Source organism: Elaeis guineensis, chromosome 6, assembly GCF_000442705.2.
Source record: "Elaeis guineensis isolate ETL-2024a chromosome 6, EG11, whole genome shotgun sequence".
In the NCBI taxonomy this organism is placed as follows: domain Eukaryota; kingdom Viridiplantae; phylum Streptophyta; class Magnoliopsida; order Arecales; family Arecaceae; genus Elaeis; species Elaeis guineensis.
The window spans coordinates 119,620,094-119,640,986 of NC_025998.2; the positions used below are offsets into that span (position 1 = coordinate 119,620,094).

At 35.0% G+C, this 20,893-nt stretch overlaps 1 non-coding gene across 1 annotated transcript; it reads right to left on the minus strand.

Moving 5' to 3' along the window:
* Nucleotides 1–4,220: 4,220 nt before the first annotated feature.
* Nucleotides 4,221–4,326, minus strand: LOC140858982 (small nucleolar RNA R71). Its single transcript, XR_012142383.1, has one exon. It is a non-coding gene; the product is annotated as a small nucleolar RNA R71 (small nucleolar RNA).
* Between the last annotated feature and the right edge of the window lie 16,567 nt (nt 4,327–20,893).

A 20,893-nucleotide genomic window follows, 5' to 3' on the forward strand; every position in this document is an offset into this window, starting at 1 on the left:
CGACCATTGATCTTATTATATGCCACGTTTATATTTATTTTTGATATATTAAAAATTATTTATGAATAGAATGAGAAACAAAAAAAAGCCACCGTTCTTCCTCCACCAGCAGTCGGGATGGATTGCAGATCTGATCTGGCTACCCTGGCTAGTTTCTAGTGATCGGAGCCATCAACATCCGAATCTACTCTTGGCGTCCCTTCCCCAATCCTCTCATGGAATATATAAAAAAAAAAAGTGGAAAGGGCAAAAGGAGGGAAGAAGAGGGCCAACTGCCGTCCTCCTCCCGTCACGGTGCCGGGCTTCCATGCATATGCCGGCGGCCTCCTTTGATGAGGATGGCCGGACCTCCGGCCGGCCATGCACAGCCGCCGGCAACCACCCGAAAGAAAAAAAAAAAAAAAAGGTAAAGGATGGTGAGAAGAAAGGAAGGTAAAGGATGGTGAGAAGAAAGGATGGACTCGCCGGATTTTGGTCTACTGGGATCCTCTCTCTTGAGCCATGTGGAGACGGCTGCGGTCTGCCGATCCGGGCTTTTCCGACGGCCTATCCCCCGGCCCAATGCTGGCATCCTCGTCGACAAACCGGTGGAGGGCATTTGGGGGAGGGCGGCGGCCCACCGATTAAGGTTTTCCGACGACCGCCGGTCGGGATTTGGAGGGGAGGAGCACCGGTTTTGGGCTCCTCCTTCGCTAGTCGCCGGTTGTTGAGGATGACCGGTGACTCGTCGCCGGTGTTTGCGGATGGCCGGCATAGGGTTTGGGGTTTGATCGGGAAGGGGATTTTCAAGAAAGGGAGGAAGAAAGGATAAAGCTCAGGTTTCGGGTTTTGACCCGTAAGCCCGGACCATTAAGCATAAATCAGTTAAGCACTTTTGATAATTGACTGAACCAGACCAAATTGAGCTGATTAAATCTGATTCAGAAGATTTTGTAATCAAGCTCCTGATAAAACACTTATTGTATAAATGTCCTTTTCTATAATTTGCTAAAGCCGATTTAGATATTTTTGTAATTTAATCCCTAAAAAATGATAAATTTCATAAAAGTTCTTCAAAATTATCTTTTGGATCTTGTAATAGAGTTTATTACATAAAAATCAGTTTATTTTGCAAGTAATTGAAAGTTTGGGTTCATACGATTCAAATTGGACTCAAATCGGATCAAATTTGAGTGAATCAGGCAACCAGTTCCCATTCCAGTGTGAAGATCCAAGGATCTTTATTCACACTCTCATCTCTTCTTTCATGAAATCCTAGCCTCCTCTATATAAATACATCCCAGCCCTTCTTTCTCAATCCATCAGCCCTCTTATAGGGTTCTTCATCTTCTCCCCTCTCTCTTCCTCCTTCTCTCCTCCATCAAAACTCTTTTCTTTCTCTCTTCCAATCAAGCCAACCCTAAGTTCTCTTTAAGCTTCTCTCACTAGCACGACACCATATTCCTCCATAGATCTCTTTTCAACATCCCAAAAAATTTAGGAGAGGTCCTAATCCTAGTGTCGCTATCCTTTCTCTTCTACATACCCTCTTCCATCTATCTTTCTTCCTTGGAGTTCCTAAACCAAGCCTTCCAGCCATCCTGCCACTGTCTGCACAGAGGAAAACGAAGGATTCAAAGAAACATATCCACTATCGGGTGCAGTTAGAAGATCAACTTAGTTTCGTTATACTTATATCGAACTTTTATTTCTTTTCCATTGTATATTTTTTTATTTAATCAATGAAAAGTATTTTTATTGCAATCTCTTTATTTTTTTCGTACTTTCTTACAATCCATTATTTTTTTATTTATATTTTCAAAATAATCGACCTACGAACCCTGTGGATATGATCCTGACTCACCCTATTTACATAGTAGTAAGTAGGATTAATTTTGGTATGCTATGACATGCATCAAATTTTGATTAAATAACATACAGTAAAGAATCTTAAAGTTGCTGCCCCCATCTCTCCTTCTTTCTTCTCCATAAATCTAGAGGAGGTCCTATCCCTAGCACGCCTTCCATCAAATCTAGGAGAGGTTCTAATCCTAGTGCCGCTATATTTTTTTTTCTACATACTCGCTTCTATTTACCTCTCTTCCTTGGAGCTCCTAAACCAAGTTTTTCAGCCATCCTGCCACTGTCTGCACAAATGAAGATGAAGGATTCAACGAGATATCTACCGTCAGACGCAGCAAGAAGATCAATTTAGTTTAGTTATCTTGTATCGTAATTTTATTTTTTTCATTATGTATGCTTCTTTATTTGATTAATAAAAAAAAATTTTATTGCAATTTCCATGCTTCTTTCTCAGTTTCTTGAATTTATTATTTTTTTTATATTTTTAAAATAATCGACTACGATTTTTGTGGATACGATTCCGACTCATCCTATCTACATAGTAGTGAGAGTGGGATTAATCTTGGTGTGCTACGACACACATCAAATTTTGACACCATTGTAGAAAATCTTAACATGATTTTTGAAAAAAAATTAAAACAAATCTATAAAATAACAAAAAAATATTTTATTGCTTTTTCGATTTTTATTTCTTACTTTAGATTGCTTGACTGACTTATATGCTCTACTACTTTATATTTTTAATTGATTATTTTCTTCTCTTGCATCTTGTTTTCCATACTTTACTTACTGATTAGTAATTTACCTTTTATTGTTAGTTAATTTACTTAAATTACTTGATTACCTTCTATTTACTCTTTTATTAAAAATTTTTGCCTCATATTGCTTTTCATGTATAGTAGATTTACTACTTTATATCTAGATTTATTTATTTACATGCATAAATTTTTTTTTTTACTTTCTATAGTCTAGTGATTTACTGCTTTTCATAGCTTAAAATAATTTATTATCCCAAAAGTAGATTTGATTTGTTGCTTTATTTGTAGGTTACCTACTTACCTTTGAATCTTAGCATTATTTACTTTTTATTTAGTTAGATTTACTAAATCTTCTCGTACCTGATTAACCTAATTTAAAACTTACCTCTTATTTCTTCTTGTTTAAAGATAACATAATATAAAAAGAATACAAGACACCACATAACACTTAACTAATATAAATAAATCAATTAAATCTTAAAAGCTACTTAACATATTTGGACACCTTTTCTTTTTGTATTGCATATTTTCATAAAAAAATCTTAAGGACAAAACTCTAATCAACATAAGGTGAGAATTTCATCACCTTTCTTTGGCCCACAAACCACCATCTTGCAATTGCATTGACCTAAACCTCTAATTTAAAATCAATTAGACATTGACCTCTGAGGATCCTCGAGCTCAGTAGAACAAAAAATCCTAAAAGTTAGATCGAGTTTAGGTTAGTTAGTTTAACTGATGTTTAGAAAAGTGGTTTCAGGATTATGTCCGAAGGAAGGTGGTTGATTAATTGATTCCATTCGCTTATCTGGCCAATGGAGTTGGTGTCAAAGGAAAGCAACGGGGGGACCCCCACCAACTTTATATTTATCTGGCCAGTTGAATGGCTCATCTACTACTTGAAGTGCTTGAAAGTGATCTTGGTAATTAGAAGCTATCTAGATTTAGGATAACCCATAGTCAGGATTGATTGAACTACTTATTTGTTAACTAAAAATATCAAACCTAATTAATTCTTCTTTCTTCTTAGCCTTAGAACTCCTTAGGTTCTCTTCTTTAGAACTCTTTTCTCTCCCCCTCCTTTTCTCATCTTCCTTTTCAAAAAAAAATACTGAAATTAAAACTCAGTGAGATCTTTTGGGTGCATGCTAGGACGTCGATCATTATAATCTGATTTACACCCATTAGATCTAGAGCTAGAAAAAATGATTCGAACAAACCAAATCAAAATTATGGATCCAAAATAGAAGACTGACCCACCATGACAATTGAGGGAGTATTCTACTCCCTCATCTTACACCTATTCACCATGTATCCAACCTCCTCCCGTGGAGACGGCACAATACAAAATTAAGTCCAGCATTATTCAAATGCAACCATCATTTTATGTACTAACGAATGAGGATTCGTACAAATACTTGGATGAATTTTTTGAGATATGCTCCATAGTAAAAATCTAAAACTTTTTTGATGATGCCCTCAGATTGAAACTGTTCTCTTTTTCACTTAAGGACAAAGCCAAGCATTGGTTAAACTCTCTAGATTTCATAACCATTTCAACTTGAAACCATTTTCAGAGAAAATTTCTCAAGAAATACATTTCAATTGAAAAAATAAATCAAATTAGAAAAGCCATCACTAGTTTTTCTCAATTGGATGGTGAACTTTTTCATGAGACATGAGAAAGATTAAGTGACCTTATTCGTAAATGCCTCCACCACGCTGTCTTCAAATGGCAACTTGTTCAGTGTTTCTACGATGGTCTATCGGAGAAATATCGATAAATGATCGATGCATCGTGTGGTGGGATATTCATGCTAAAGAGTGAGGATGAGGCTTGGCAGCTCTTTAAAATACTTAGTGAGAACTCCCTGCATCACATGTCTGCCACCTCTAGAGAACAACCCATGTCTCAACAGAAAAAATATGGAATCTATCAAATTAGAAACGTTATGGATATCCACAGTAAGGTAGATAAGTTGTCTCAAAAATTAGACTATCTTTTGAATACTGGACACTCTCCAATTCTACCTAACCCAGTCCAAGATGTTTGTGTATTGTGTGCAAGCCCGACTCATTTTGTTAGTGAATGCCCAACCGTACCTCAATTTTTTGAGTTTGTGCACGAGTAGGTCCAGCAAGCTCAAACCCAACAGCTGGAGAAACCATCTAATTTTTTTTTGGAGACCACAGTCAGTGGTTGGGCCTACTATACCTAGACCCAACTATCAGGACCCGACATATAAGCATGGATCATACCACCAGTTCTAAAATGCTCCTCAACTGTCTACCACTAGTCACAACTCAGCTTTTAAGGAGAAGGTTCTAAAAGTGCTAGAATGATTAGAAGTCAACACCCAGAACCTTAACTCCCACAGGCAATCCATTACTAAGCTAGAGACCCAAATAGGTCAACCAGCAACTGCAGTCAGTAGGAGGGAAGGAGAAAAATTACCTAGCAAATCTGAGAGCAACCCGAGAGGGCAATTCATGGTTGAGAGTTCCAATGCTCCAAAAATTTTTTCTGAACACGCCAAATCAATCACGACTCTCAAAAGTAGGAAGATCATTGAACACACGAGTAAAACCAATGAAACCAACCCTAGACCTCGGACCAAGCCCGAATCACCCAAGAATAAGGAGGACCCAAAAGTAGATAATGAACCAACTATACTGGAATCACCTTACTTGCCTAATGCCCCATTTTCGAGTGCCCTAAAAGCCCCTACTCCTGCAAATAAAAAGAGAGGAAGACTCGATGAGATGTTGAAATTATTTAAGCAAGTCCAAATTAATCTCTCCCTTCTAGACGCAATCAAACAAGTCCCAGCTTATGTAAAATTTTTGAAAAAATTATGTACCTAGAAACATAAATCTCGATCATAATTTTTGAAGAAAGTATGCCCAACCGAACAAGCTAGCTCTGTCTTTCAGTACGCTACCCCTCCAAAGCTTAAAGATTCAAGTGCCCCTACCATTTCTTGTATTGTAGGAGACTTTCACATAGAACAAGCTCTCCTGGACCTAGGAGCCAGTGTGAATCTTTTGCCTAGCTCGGTATATGAACTTTTTGGGTTTGAAGAACTGAAACCCACGTCGGTCATTTTACAGTTAACTGATAGATCAATTAAGACACCACGTGGGATGATCGAAGATGTTTTGATCAAGGTAGATGAGTTCTATTTTTTATTTAATTTTTTAATCTTTGACATGGAACTGAGTGGCAATCCAAGATAAATTTTTATTATCTTAGGTAGATCCTTTCTAGCTATGGCAAATGCGTGCATCTATTGTAGGATAGGAGTCATGGACGTATCATTTAGGAATAAGAAACTGAGACTGAATATATTCAGTGCATCTCAGGGACCATCAACTGATAGTTGCTTCGAGATAGATACATTCAAAGACATTATAGAGGAAGCAACATGAATAATTTTTGCACATGATTCTCGAAACACCCGCTTGACGCACTTTGGAGTGGATGACTGTAATATGGAGAGAGATAGCGAAGAAATAAATATTTTAGTTGATACATCAAATACTGAAACTACTCCCCCTTAGACAATCAAGTATGAGCCATTACCCGCATTAGCCAATACACCCACAGCCCCGTCATTAGAATCACCACCTGTACTAGAATTAAAGCCACTTCCGACCACACTCAAGTATGCATTCCTAAGACCTAATGACACCCTCCCAGTGATCATTGCATCAGACTTGACCTCAGATTAGGAAGCACAATTGGTTGGTGTTCTGAAGAAAAACAAAGAGGCTATCGGCTGGTTCATTACTGATCTAAAAAGAATTGACCCCTCCATCTATATACACCATATTCATTGTGAGGTAGATGCCAAACCCCATCAAGAAATGCAAAGGAGACTAAACCTGAATATGCAAAAAGTAGTGAAGAAAGAGGTGGTAAAATGGTTAGATGCTGGAATCACCTACCTTATATCTAACAGTAAATGGGTCAACCCTACCCAAGTAGTACCTAAGAAATCAGATATTACTGTGATGGAGAATGAAGAAGGTGAATTGCTTCCCACTCACACACTATCTAGCAGGCGAGTATGCATTGACTATAGAAAACTAAACGTCGTTGCTAAAAAGGACCTTTTTTTATTACCCTTCGTCGATCAAATCCTAAAACGGCTAGTGGATCAATATTTTTTCTATTTGCTGGATGGTTATTCGGGATACAATCAGATATCTGTATTACCAGATGACATAGAGAAGACCACCATCACTTGCCCTTATGGCACTTTCACTTTTCGACGCATGCCATTTGGGCTCTGCAATGCCCCCGCTACATTTCAACGGTGCATTCTGACCATTTTTTCGGATATGATAGATAAATATCTCTAAGTATTCATGGATGATTTTTTCATATTGAAAATTACTTTGAGGATTATCTTCGTAACCTCTCCAAAGTCCTTAAGCACTGTACGGAGATAAAATTAATTTTAAGTTAAGAAAAAAGCCATTTCATAGTTCAGAAAGGAATCATATTCGGACATATTATTTCTGAAAGGAGGATTGAGATAGACAAAGCCAAAATTGAGGTCATTTCAAAACTACCACCCTCTACTTCGGTTCAACGAATACGATCTTTCCTAGGTCATGCTTGATTTTACAGATGCTTCATCAAAAATTTTAGCAAGATATTGAGACCCTTGTGCAATCTACTGATCAAGGACATGCTATTTATCTTTAATGAAGAATGTCTACAAGCCTTCCACACATTACGAATAGTCCTAATAATAGCATCCATAATAAAATCTCTTGATTGGTCCTTCCCATTTGAAATCATGTGTGATGCTTTCGATTTCGCAATAGGAGCCATCTTAGGTCAAAGAATCAACAAAGAGCCACATGTGATCTATTACGCTAGCAAAACTCTATCCGATATCCAATTGAACTACACCACAACAAAAAAAGAGCTACTAACAGTGGTATTCACCCTTGATAAATTTTGTTCATATCTGTTAGGGTCTAAAGTTCTAGTATATTCTGATCATATGGCTCTGAAATATCTGCTCTCAAAGAAAGATACTAAACTATGATTGATCAGATGGATCCTTCTGCTTTAAGAATTTGATCTAAAAATCTCAGATAAAAAGGATTTCGAAAATATGATTACTAGTCACATTTATAGAATCTTAGTTAATCATACGATGGGTACAGATGAAGTCAAGGAGAAATTTTCTAACGAACAATTTTTTGTAATCTCCTCTGACCAAATCCCATGGTTTGCCCACATCATTAATTATTTGGCAACAAGACAAGTTCCTCTCCATTGGACAAAATAGGAGAAGGATCGATTCTTCTCACAGATCAAACATTATTATTGGGAGGAACCTGAATTGTTCAAACATTGCCCTGATCAAGTGATTCGACACTGTGTCCTTGAGAGTGAGTATCAAAATATACTTATCTTTTATCACTCTCATGCATGCAGGGGATATTTCAGTGGAAAGAAAACGATCGCAAAAGTGTTATAAAGTGGATTTTACTAACCGACATTATTTAAAGATGTACATAAATTTTATCTTGAGTGCATTGTCAGCAGACGGAGAATATTTTTAAAAAAAATATGATGTCCTTATCCCCTATTTTAGTCATGAAAGTTTTTAATATTTGGGGAATCAATTTTATGGGCCCCTTTCCTCCATCTTACGGATACGAATATATTTTGATTACGGTAGATTATGTATCTAAATGGATTGAGGCTATAGCAACCAAAATGAATGATCACAAGGTGGTAATCAAATTCATCCAATAAAACATCTAAAGTCGATTTGGTTGCCCAAAAGCCATTATTAGTGATGGAGGTGCACACTTTAAGAATAAGTACTTTGAAAGTTTAATGAAGAAATACGAAATCACTCACAAAGTTTTCACACCATACCACCCCCAAATTAGTGGCCAAGTGGAAATCTCCAATAGGGAGATCAAATGAATTCTTAAGAAGACAGTTAGGTCTGATTGAAAAGATTGGTCTGGACGATTAGACGATGTATTATGGGCCTACCATACTGCATACAGGATCCCGATAGGAATGTCTCCCTACCGGCTCATTTTTGAAAAAATCTATCATCTATCGGTAAAACTAGAACACCGTACATTTTGGGTCATAAAGCAATTCAATTTTGACATAAAAAATACATGTAGTAATAGGAGACTACAACTGAATGAATTAGAAGAGCTACGCAATGAGGCAAATGAGAATTCATGAATTTATAAAGCTCAAAACTAGGCTTATCATGATAAATACATTTCATAAAAAATATTCGAACCTAATCAAAAAATATAACTTTATAATTCGAGGTTGCGACTATTTCCTAAAAAATTTCATTCACGTTGGGGTGGACCATATGTCATAACCCAGGTGTTTCTTCATGGAGCAATTGAAATCAAAGATCCTAAATAGGAAAATACCTTCAAAGTAAATGGCCAACGATTGAAACATTATGTGGATGAAATCAAAGATGGTAAACAAGTTGACTCAATTGAATTGCAGGATCTAGTCTACAATTGAACTTTGGCTTGGTCAAACTGAAGACTTAAACTTAGCACTTGTTAGGAGACAAATCAATATTTTATTTTTTTCAGTTATCTATTTTTTTTTTATTTTGTAGGAATCTAATAAGGATGACTAGCTAAGTTAAGGGGAGAACATCATCAACATCTGACGAGGGCTCTTGAAAAATATGAAAGAACCTGCAAACAACAGCAAATCAAGTGGTATCCCTCCTTTTGTATTTTTTTTCTTTTCTTCCATTAGGGATAATGAAAATTAAGTTAGGAGAGAAAGAATAACTAATTTAATTAAGTCCTTGAGTGTGATCAGAAATAATTAATTTTGTGTATCTGAATTTTATCTTGATTTGAAGTTAACTAGGCACTATAATCAATTAGTGATTAACGGTCTTGATAATTTTAGAGATATTCAGGAAAAAATTATTAAGGACATCCAATTAATGGTAGAATTTAGATCAGACTAAATTTTGGAGTGATTCTAGAACCTTTTTTTCACCTACCTCAATGAAGAATCTGCTTCATGTGGGTATGGGTGAAAATGTCAAAGTATGCAAAAAGTTCACCTTAATCATTGATAAAAAAAAAATTTAGCATATCTCACTAAGTAACTGCCTTCTTTCGCCTAATTAAGCATTGTTGTTCGCGTCAAAAGGTGAGAATATGAAGAAACCTTTTGTATAGTCAGTTTTAACTCGTAGCTTTTTTGACTCGAGTCAGTAAGTCTGAGGGATATTTTACACCTAATATCCTAAAATAAACTAGTTTGAGACTCATTGATCTAAAGCTCACTACAAGAGTCAATTAGAAAGCTTAAAGGGTTAGGACATTGCACTGACTGTACATATAAATATTCTTCTAAAAAAAAAAGAGAAAGAATAAGAGAAATAAACTGTTAAAAGATACTACACCAAACCCACATTAAGTTAGAGGATTTAAAAAGAAGAGTGGGGAGTCGATGAAAAAAGATCTCTCAAAATTTTTATGACTAATACTCAATCACTAATTGAGTCAAATTGATAATCTAATGAAGTACCTCTTTAATGGTCTAGTCAGATATCCACTACAGTTAGAAATGTCTAGGATAACTTTTGATTTAAGAATAATTTGGTGCACAATGCTAATGTATATATTTTACTCGAGAATGAGTAAAAATTCAAGTTAGGAGGTATGATGAATACTTAATTTAAGCTACTAAAGGTACTAAATATTATAATAATTGATACTATTTTATTAAAATTTGATGTTCTGTAGTCTATTTTGCAGGTGATGGAGAGTTTGGGTTCATACGATTTAAATTGGACTCAAATCGAATCAGATTTGAGTGAATCAGGCCACCAACTCCCATTCCAGTGTGAACACGATTTAAATATCAAAGGTTCAGATTAAAAGATCACTCTAAATGAAGATCAAGTATGAACACGACTTATTGATTAATGGAGGAGAAGCAAGAGGCTTGATCTAAGGGTCCTTATTCATGCTCCCACCTCTCTTTTTATAAAATTCTAGCCTCTCTACTCTATAAATAGAATCCCAAGGTCTCCATCTTCTCCAATCAAGTCAACCCAAAGTTCTCTTCAAGTTTCTCTCTCTCCCTCTTTCTCTTCTCCATAAGTCTAGGGGAGGTACTAATCCTAGCACGACACTATATTCCTCTATAGATCTCTTTTTTATATCTCAAGAAATCTAGAAGAGGTCCTAATCCTAGTGCCACTACTCTTTCTCTTTCACATATCCTTTTCTATCTATTTTTTTCTTAGAGTTTTTAGATCAAGCCTTTCAGCCATCCTGTCGCTGTCTGTACGGAGGAAGATGAAGGATTCAAGGAGACATATCTACTATCGAATGTAGCTAGAAGATCAACTTGATTTCATTGTTCTTCTATCGAACTTTTATTTCTTTTTTATTGTATATTTTTTTATTTAATCAATAAAAAATATTTTTATTGCAATCTCTTTATTTCTTTCTTAGTTTTTTATAATATATTATTTATTTATTTATATTTTTAAAATAATCAGCCTAAGATTCTTGTGGATACGATCTCGACTCATCCTATCTATATAGTAGTGAATAGGATTAATTTTGGTGTGCTATAATATGCATCAAATTTTGACATCGTTACCGTGGAGAATCAAATTGTACACCAAAATTAATCCTACTCACTACTATGTAGATAGGGTGAGTTGAGATCGTATCCACAAGGATCTTAGTCGATTGTTTCAAAAATATAAAAAATAATAATAAATTCAAGAAACTAAGAAAGAAGCATAAAAATTGTAATAAAATTATTTTTCATTAATCAAATAAAGAAGCATACATAAAGAAAAAAAAATAAAATTATAATACAATATAACTCAACCAAATTGATCTTCACACTGCACCCGATGGTGGATGTGTCTCTTTGAATCCTTCGTCTTCCTCCATGCAGACAGCAGCAGGATGGTTGGAAGGCTTGGTTTAAGAATTTTAAGAAAGAAAGGTAGATGGAAGAGAGTATATAGAAGAGAAAGGGTAGCGACACTAGGATTAGAACATTTCTTAGATTTGATGGAAGGCGTGCTAGGGTTAAGACCTCCCCTAGACTTATGGAGAAGAAAGAAGGACAGATGAGGGCAGCAACTTAGAGAGAAACTTAGGCATTGGCTTCATTCTTTACTTTTGGATCCTTCGTGTTCTTGGGTGTTTTGGGCTTGGTTCGAGGCCTGGGGTTGGTCTCATTGATTTTACTCGTGTGTTCAATGATCTTTCCATTTTTGAGAGTCATGATTGATTTGGCATGTTCAGAAAAGATTTCTAGAGCATTGGAGCTCTCAGCCATGAATTGCTCTCCCAGGTTGCTCTCAAGTTGGCTAAGTAATTTTTCTCCTTCCCTCCTACTGAATGCAGTTGCTAGTTGACCTATTTGGGTCTCTAGCTTAGCAATAGATTGCGTGTGGGAGTTAAGGGTCTAGGTGTTGTCTTCTAATCATTCTAGCACTTTTAAAACCTTCTCCTCAAAAGCTGAGCTGTGACCAGTGGTAGACGGTTGAGGAGCATTTTAGAACAGGTGGTATGGTCCACGCCTATATGTCGGGTCCTGATAGTTGGGTCTAGGTACAGTAAGGCCAACCACTAGCTGTGGTCTCTAGAAAATATTTAGATGGTTACTCTAGTCGGGGTTATAAGTGTTCGAGTATAGATCATTTTCTGATCTACGAGCTTGTTGGGTTTGAGCTTGCTAGATCTGCTCGTGCACAAACTCAGAAAATTGAGATACAGTTGGGCATTCACTAATAAAATAGATTGGGCTTGCACACAATGTATAAACATCTTGGATTGGGTTAGGTAAAATTGGAGAGTGTCCAGTATTCAAAAGATGGTCTAATTTTTGAGACAACTCATCTACCTTACTGTAGATATCCATAACATTTTCAATCTGATAGATTCCACCTCTTTTCTATTGAGACATGGGTTGTTCTCTAGAGGTGGCAGACATATGATGCAGGGAGTTCTCACTAAGTGTTTCAAAGAGCTACCAAGCCTCATCCTCACTCTTTAGCATGAATGTCCCATCACATGATGCATCGATCATTTATCAGTGTTTCTCCAATAGATCATCGTAGAAACATTGAACAAGTTATCATTTGGGGATAGCATGGTAGGGGCATTTATAAACAAGGTCTCTTAACCTTTTCTGTGTCTCATGAAAAAGTTCACCATCCAATTGAAAAAAATTAGTGATTATTTTTCTAATTTGATTTATTTTTCCAATTGAAAAGTATTTCTTGAGGAACTCTATCTGAAGATGGGCCCAAGTTGAAATGGTTATGAAATCTAGGGAGTTTAACTAATGCTTGGCTTTGTCCTTAAGTAAAAAAGGAAACAGTTTCAACCTGAGGGCATCATCGAAGAAGTTTTGAATTTTTACTATTGAGCATATCTCAAAAAATTCATCCAAGTATTTGTATGGATCCTCATTCATCAGTCCATAGAATGATGGTAGCATTTGAATAATGCTGGACTTGATTTCGTATTGTGCCGCATCCACAAGAGGAGGCTGGATACATGGCGAGTAGGTGTAAGATGAGGGAGTAGAATACTCCCTCAAATGTCGTGGTGGGACAGTCTCCTATTTTGCATCCATGGTTTTGATTTGGTTTGTTCGAATAATTTTTTCTAGCTCTAGGTCTAATGGGTGTAAATCAGATTATAATGATTGACGTCCTAGCATGCACCCAAAAGATCTCACTGAGTTTTAATTTCGGTATTTTTTTTTTGAAAAAGAAGATAAGAAAAGGAGGGGGAGAGAAAAGAGTTCTAAAGAAGAGAATCTAAGGAGTTCTAAGGCTAAGAAGAGAGAGAAGAATTAATTAGGTTTGATATTTTTAGTTAACAAACAAGTGGTTCAATCAATCCTGACTATGAGTTATCCTAGATCTAGACAGCTCCTAACTGTTAAGGTCATCTTCAAACACTTCAAGTAGCAGACTAGCCGCTCAACTGACCAAGAAAGTATAAGATGGGTGGGGATCCTCCCGTTGCTTTCCTGAGACACCAACTCCATTGGCCAGGTAAGCAAACGGAACCAATTAATGAACCATCTTCCTTCGTGACATAATCCTTGAACCACTTTTTTAGACATCAGTTAAACTGACTAACCTGAATCCGATCCAATTTTTAGGATTTCTTGTCCTACTGAGCTCGAGGATCCTTAGGGATCAACATCTAATCGATTTTAAAATAGCGGTTTAGGTCAATGCAATTGCAAGATGGTAATTTATGGGCCAAGGAAGGGTAATGAAATCTCCACCTTATGTGGATTAAGATTTTGTCCTTAAGATTTTTTTATAAAAATATGCAATACAAAAAGAAAAGATGTCCAAACATGTTAAATAGCTTTTAAAATTAAATTGATTTATTTATATTAGTCAAGTGTTATGTGGTGTCTTGTATTCTTTTTATATTATATTATCTTTAAGCAAGAAGGAATAAGAGGTGAGTTTTAAATTAGGTTAATTAGGTATAAGAAGATCTAGTGAATCTAACTAAATGGAAAGTAAATAATGCTAAAATTAAAAGGCAAGTAAATAACCTACAAATAAAGCAACAAATCAAATCTATTTTTAAGATAATAAATTATTTTAAGCTATGGAAAGCAGTAAATCACTAGGCTATAGAAAGCAAAAAATTTTTTTTATACATGTAAATAAAGAAATCTAGATAGAGTGCAGTAAATCTATCATATATGAAAAGTAATATCAGATAGAAATTTTAAAAAAAATAAATAGAAGATAATTAAACTATTAAAATAAATTAACTAATAATAAAAGATAAATTACTAATCAGTAAAGTAAAGTATGAAAAATAAAAGTACAAGAGAAGAAAATAATTAATTAAAAATATAAAGTAGTAAAGCATATAAGGCAGTCAAGCAATCTAAAGTAAGAAATAAAAATCTAAAAAGTAGTAAATTATTTTTTATTATTTTATAAATTTTTTTAATTTTTTTTAAAACAATCGCATCAAGATCTCTGTCAACAGCATCAAAATTTGATGCATATCATAGTACACTAAAATTAATTCTACTCACTACTATGTAGATAGGGTGAGTCAGAATCGTATCCGTAGAGACTTAGTTGATTATTTTGAAAATACAAAAAAAATGAATAATAAATTCAAGAAACTAAGAAAGAAGGATGAAAATTATGATAATATTATTTTTCATTAATCAAATAAAGAAGCATACATAAAGAAAAAAAATAAAATTACGATACAAGATAACTAAACCAAGTTGATCTTCTCACTACGCCCGATGGTGGATGTATCTCTTTGAATCCTTTGTCTTTCTCCATGCAGATAGCGACAAGATGGCTGGAAGGCTTGGTCTAGAAACTCTAAGAAAGAAAGGTAGATGGAAGAGGGTATGTGGAAGAGAAAGGATAGCAGCACTAGGATTAGAACCTCTCCTAGATTTTTTGAGATGGAGAAAAAAGATCTATGGAGGAATATGATGTCGTGCTAGGGTTAATACTTATCCTAGACTTATGAAAAAGAAAAAGAGGGAAAGAGAGAGAAGCTTGAAAAAAACTTAAGGTTGGCTTGATTGAAGAAGATGGAGGTCTTGGGGTTCTATTTATAGAGTGGAGAGGCTAGGATTTCATGAAAAGAGAGGTGAGAGTGTGAATAAAGACCGTTGGATCTTCATATTGCTTCTCCTCTATTGATCAATAAGTCGCATTCACATTAGAATGGGAGCTGATTGCCTGGTTCACTCAAATCTGATCCGATTTGAGTTCAATTTGAATCGTATGAATCCAAACTTTCAATTACCTGCAAAATAGACTAGAGAGCAATAAATTCTTAATAAATAAAATATAATTAAATAGAATTATATGCTTCTAGTGTCTTAATTCAAATGTTCATCACAGATTGCAAGAAACTAAGAAAGAAATAAAGAGATTGCAATAAAAATATTTTTTATTGATTAAATAAAAAAAATATATAATAGAAAAGAAATAAAAGTTTGATACAAGAACAATGAAATCAAATTGATCTTTTAGCTGTACCTGATAGTGGATATGTCTCCTTGAATCCTTCATCTTCCTCCGTGCAGACAACAGAAGGATGGCTGGAAGGCTTGATCTAGAAACTCCAAGGAAGAAAGGTAGATGGAAGAGGGTATGTGGAAGAGAAAGGATAGCGGCACTAGGATTAGGACCTCTCTTAGATTTTTTGGGATGTGAAAAAGGGATCTATAGAGGAATATGGTGTCGTGCTAAGATTAATATCTCTCCTAGACTTATGGAGAAGAGAAAGAGGGAGAGAGGGAGAGAAGCTTGAAGAGAACTTAGGATTGACTTGATTGGAAGAGAAAAAAAGAAGAGCTTTGATGGAGGAGAGAAGAAGGAAGAGAGAGAGGAGAAGATGAAGAACCCCACAAGGGACTGATGGATTGAGAAAGGAGGGCTGGGGTGTATTTATAAAGAGGAGGTTCGGATTTCATTAAAAAAGAGATGGGAGTATGAATAAGGACTCTTGGATCTTTATATTGCTTCTTCTCCATTGATCAATAAGTCGCGTTCACATTGGAATGGGAGCTGGTAGCCTAGTTTATTCAAATCTGACCTGATTTGAGTCTAATTTGAATCATATGAATCCAAACTTTCAATTACCTACAAAATAGACTAAAGAGTATCAAATTTTTAATAAATAAAATATAATTAAATAGAATTATGTGCCTCTAGTGATTTAATTCAAGTATTCATCACATCCTTCAACTTGAACTTTACTCGTCCTCGAGTAAAATAGATATATGAGCATTGTGCACCAAATTATCCTTGAATCAAAAATTATCCTAGGTATTCCTAACTATAGTAGATATCGGCTAGACTATTAAAGAGGTACTTCATTGGATTATCAATTTGATCCAATTAGTAGTTGAGTATTAGCCATAAAAATTTTTAAAGATCTTCTATCACCAACTTTTCACTTACTCTTTAAGTCCTCCAACTTACTATAGGTTTGGAGTAGTGTCTTTTTGCAGTTTATTCTTCTTATTCTCTTTCTTCTCTTTTTTTTAATTATTATTTATTTTTAAAAAAATATATTTTTATGTACAGTCGGTGCAATGTCCTAACTCCTTAAGCTTTTTAATTGACTCTTGTAGCGAGCTTTAGGCCAATGACTCTCAAACCAGTTGACTTTAGGGCATTAGGTGTAAAACACCGCTCAGACTTACTGACTCGAGTCAAAAAGACTACAAGTTAAGACTGACTCTACAAGATGTTTCTTCATATTTTCACCTTTTGATGCGAACAACAATGTTTACTTAGGCGAAGAGGTCTGATTACTCAATGAGAAATGCTAAAAATCTATTTTATTAAGATAGACTTTTTACATACTTTGATATTTACACCTATACCCCCATGAAGTAGATTCCTCATCAAGACAGGCAAGAAGAGAGTTCTAGAATTACTTCAAAATTTGTTTTGGTCTAAATCCAACCATTTATTGGGTGTTTTTAATAATTTTCTCTACGATATCTCTAAAATTATCTAGATCGTCAATCACTCATTGATTAGGATGCCCGACTAACTCCAAGTTGATATAAAATTCAGGTATACAAAGCTAATTATTTCTGACCATATTCGAGGATTTAATTAAATTAATTATTCTCCCTCCAACTTAATTTTTATTGTCATTAATGGAAGAAGAGAATTATAATATAACAGGAAAGGATACCACCTGAGTTCAATATGTGCATTCATTGTGGAGAGATCCTTCATTATTGCGTGTGGTATGTTCTTGATTCTAGCCGACGTGAACGTGGCTCTCCCCCCAACTTAGCTAGTAGTATCACTCATCCACTCCACTATAGAGATTCAACTTGGCTAATTATCTTTCTAGAGATTCCTACAAAATAAAAAGAAACTAAAAATATTGCATAAGCTGAGTTGCCTTCCAAAAAGTACTAAGTTTAACGTCTTCAGTCGGATGCTATAAGGAAATCCTACCTATAACCAACTTAGATATGTCTCTTAAGGCTTCAAAAGGATAAGACCAATCAGGAGGCCTTGTCATCATAGCCTAAAAATGTTTGTAGTGTGTTCTACGATGATTAGCTCAGACCAATAAAATGTACTGGATAAGCATGCAATTCTAAGGACTAACAATATTTTCATAATCTAATAAAAAAGTTTGTTGAACCGAGATTAGGATTGGTAATTGATGCGTGTCGTAGTACACCAAAATTAACCTTACTCACTACTATGTAGATAGGGTGAGTCGGAATCGTATCCGTAGGGATCTTAGTTGATTGTTTTGAAAATATTAAAAAAAAATAAATTATAAGAAACTAAAAAAAAATATAAAAATTATAATAAAATTATTTTTCATTAATCTAATAAAAAAGTGTACATAAAGAAAAAAATAAAATTACAATACAAGATAACTAAACCAAGTTGATCTTCTTGTTGCGTCTGATGGTGGATGTGTCTCCTTGAATCTTTCATCTTCCTTCATGCAGACAGCGACAGAATGGTTGGAAGGCATGGTCTAAGAACTCCAAGGAAGAAAGACTGATGGAAGAAGATATGTAGAAGAGAAAGGGTAGCGGCACTAGGATTAGGACCTCTCCTAGATTTGATGGGATATGAAAAAGAGATCTGTGGAGGAATATGGTGTCATGCTAGGGTTAGTACCTCTCTTAGACTTATGAAAAAGAAGAAAAGGGAGAGAGAAAGAGAGAAGCTTGAAGAGAACTTTGAGTTGGCTTTATTGAAGAAGATGGAGGCCTTGGGGTTCTATTTATAGAATAGGGAGGCTAGGGTTTCATGAAAAAAGAGGTGGGAGCGTGAATAAGGATCCTTCGATCTTCATATTGATTCTCCTCCATTAATCTTTAAGTCGTGTTCACACTGGAATGGGAGTTGATTGTCTGGTTCACTCAAGTCTAATCCAATTTGAGTCTAATTTGAGTCATATGAATCTAAACTTTCAATTACCTACAAAATAGACTAGAGAGTATCAAATTTCAATAAAATAACATCGATTATTATAATATTTAGAGTCTCTAGCGACTTAAATTAAGTATTTATCACACCTCCTAACTTGAACTTTTACTCATCCTCGAGTAAAATAGATACATTAGCATTGTGCACCAAATTATCCTTAAATTGAAAGTTATCCTAGACATTTCTAACTGTAGTGGATATCTAGCTAGACCATTAATGAGGTACTTCATTGGATTATCAATTCAACCCAATTAATGGTTGAGTATTAGCCATAAAATTTTTTAAAGATCTTCTTTTACCAACTTTTCACTCTACTCTTTAAGCCCTCTAACTTGATGTAAGCAGAGTTTATTGTCTTCTTACAATTTAGTCTCCTTATTTTTTTTCTTTTTTTTAAAAAAAAAGAGTCTAGTGCAATGTCTTAACCTCTTAAGCCTTTTAGCTAACCCTTGTAGCAAGCTTTCAGTCAATGACTCCCAAACCAGTTGGCTTTAGGGCATTAGGTGTAGAACACCCCTCAGACTTACTGACTCGAGTCCAAAAAAAGCTACGAGGTGAGATAGACTCTATAACAGTCTTTTAACATCCCCACCTTTTGACACAAACTACAATGCTTACTTAGGCGAAGGAGTTTGGTTACTCAGTGAGACAGTGCTAAATTTTTTTTTATTTTATCTTTTTTTATAATAAAAAAAATTTACATATCTCGATCTTTCCATCCATACCCCTATAAAGCAGATTCTTCATTGAGATGGTGAGAAGAGGATTCTAGAATCACTCTAAAATTTAGTCTGGTCTAAATTCTTTCATTAATTGGGCATCCTTAATAATTTCTTCCTCAATAACTCTAAAATTATCTAGACCGTTAATCACTCATTAATTAGGGTGCCTAGTTAACTTCAAATTGAGATAAAATTCAGATACACAAAACTAATTATTTCTGACCATACTCGAGGACTTAATTAAATTAGTTATTTTTTCTCCCAACTTAATTTTCATTATCCCCAATGAAAGAAGAGAATCATAATAAAATATAACAAGGAAGAAAATCACCTGAGTTTAATGTGTGCATTCATTATTGAGAGATCCTTCATTGCTGGGTGTGGTGTGTTCTTGAGTTCAGCTGGTGTAAACATAGCTCTCCCCCCAACTTGGCTATTAGCATCACTTATCCACTCCACTATAGAGATTCAACTTGGCTAATTATTTTTTTCGAGATTCCTACAAAATAAAAAAAACTAAAAATATTGCATAAGCTGGGTTGCCTTCCAAAAAGTGCTAAGTTTAACGTCGTCAGCCGGACGCTATGAGGGAGTCCCTCCTATAACTAACTTAGGTACGTCCCTCAAAGAGTTAAAAGGACAGGGCCAATTAGGAGGCTTTGTCATCATGACAAAAAAATATTTGTAGAGTGTTCTATGATGATTAGCCCGAACCAATAGAATGTATTGGGCAAGCATGTAATTCCAGGGACTAACAATATTCTCATAATTTTTCTGATGATTGAAAAGAGATTGTGTTTGTTGAACCGAGATTAGGGTTGGTAGTTTAAGAGTTTCTTCAATTATAACATGATCTACTCTAATCCCTATCGCGGATATGATATGTTTTATCATCATCTCTTCCCAATCTATAGCATGATATTTTTTCTAAATTAATACTAAATCTATCTCCATATATTGTTTTAACACCACAAAAAGATTTTGGAGACAGTCCTTAAAAGTAATACCAAAGATTTTGGAGAAATCAGTTATAAAAATCTCAATATCATTATCCCTCATTTCAAAGATATCCCATCCAACAGCTTCTTTATATATTTTTAGAATACCTATAAGTTGGGCTTTCTGATTAGGGATCACTAGAAGGGTGTTAGTAGGTGCGTCAGGAAGTGGCTTCAGTTCTAGAGCAGGTGGTGATTCTAATAAGAAAGCTATTGAGAGGTTAGGTGATGGTTCATATTTTTTGATCCAAAGTAGGATAATTTTAGGATAGGGCATATCGTCTAGATCATTTATTTTTGTGATATATCCATCGACATCAAAATCGTCCACCTCGAAGTGAGCTAAACAAGGATCTAAAGAATCTTGAGAGAGAATTATGGGTGTAACTTTCTTTATTATGTTATTCATTTGTGGTCTTTGAAAAGTCTCAATTAATTTTATTTCATCAATTTGTCTATCTTTCCCATAAAAAGAAGTGGGTGATTTTAGGGCATTTGGAAAGGGGGCGATAGGTAAGTAGGACAATGATGGAATTGGCTTGTCC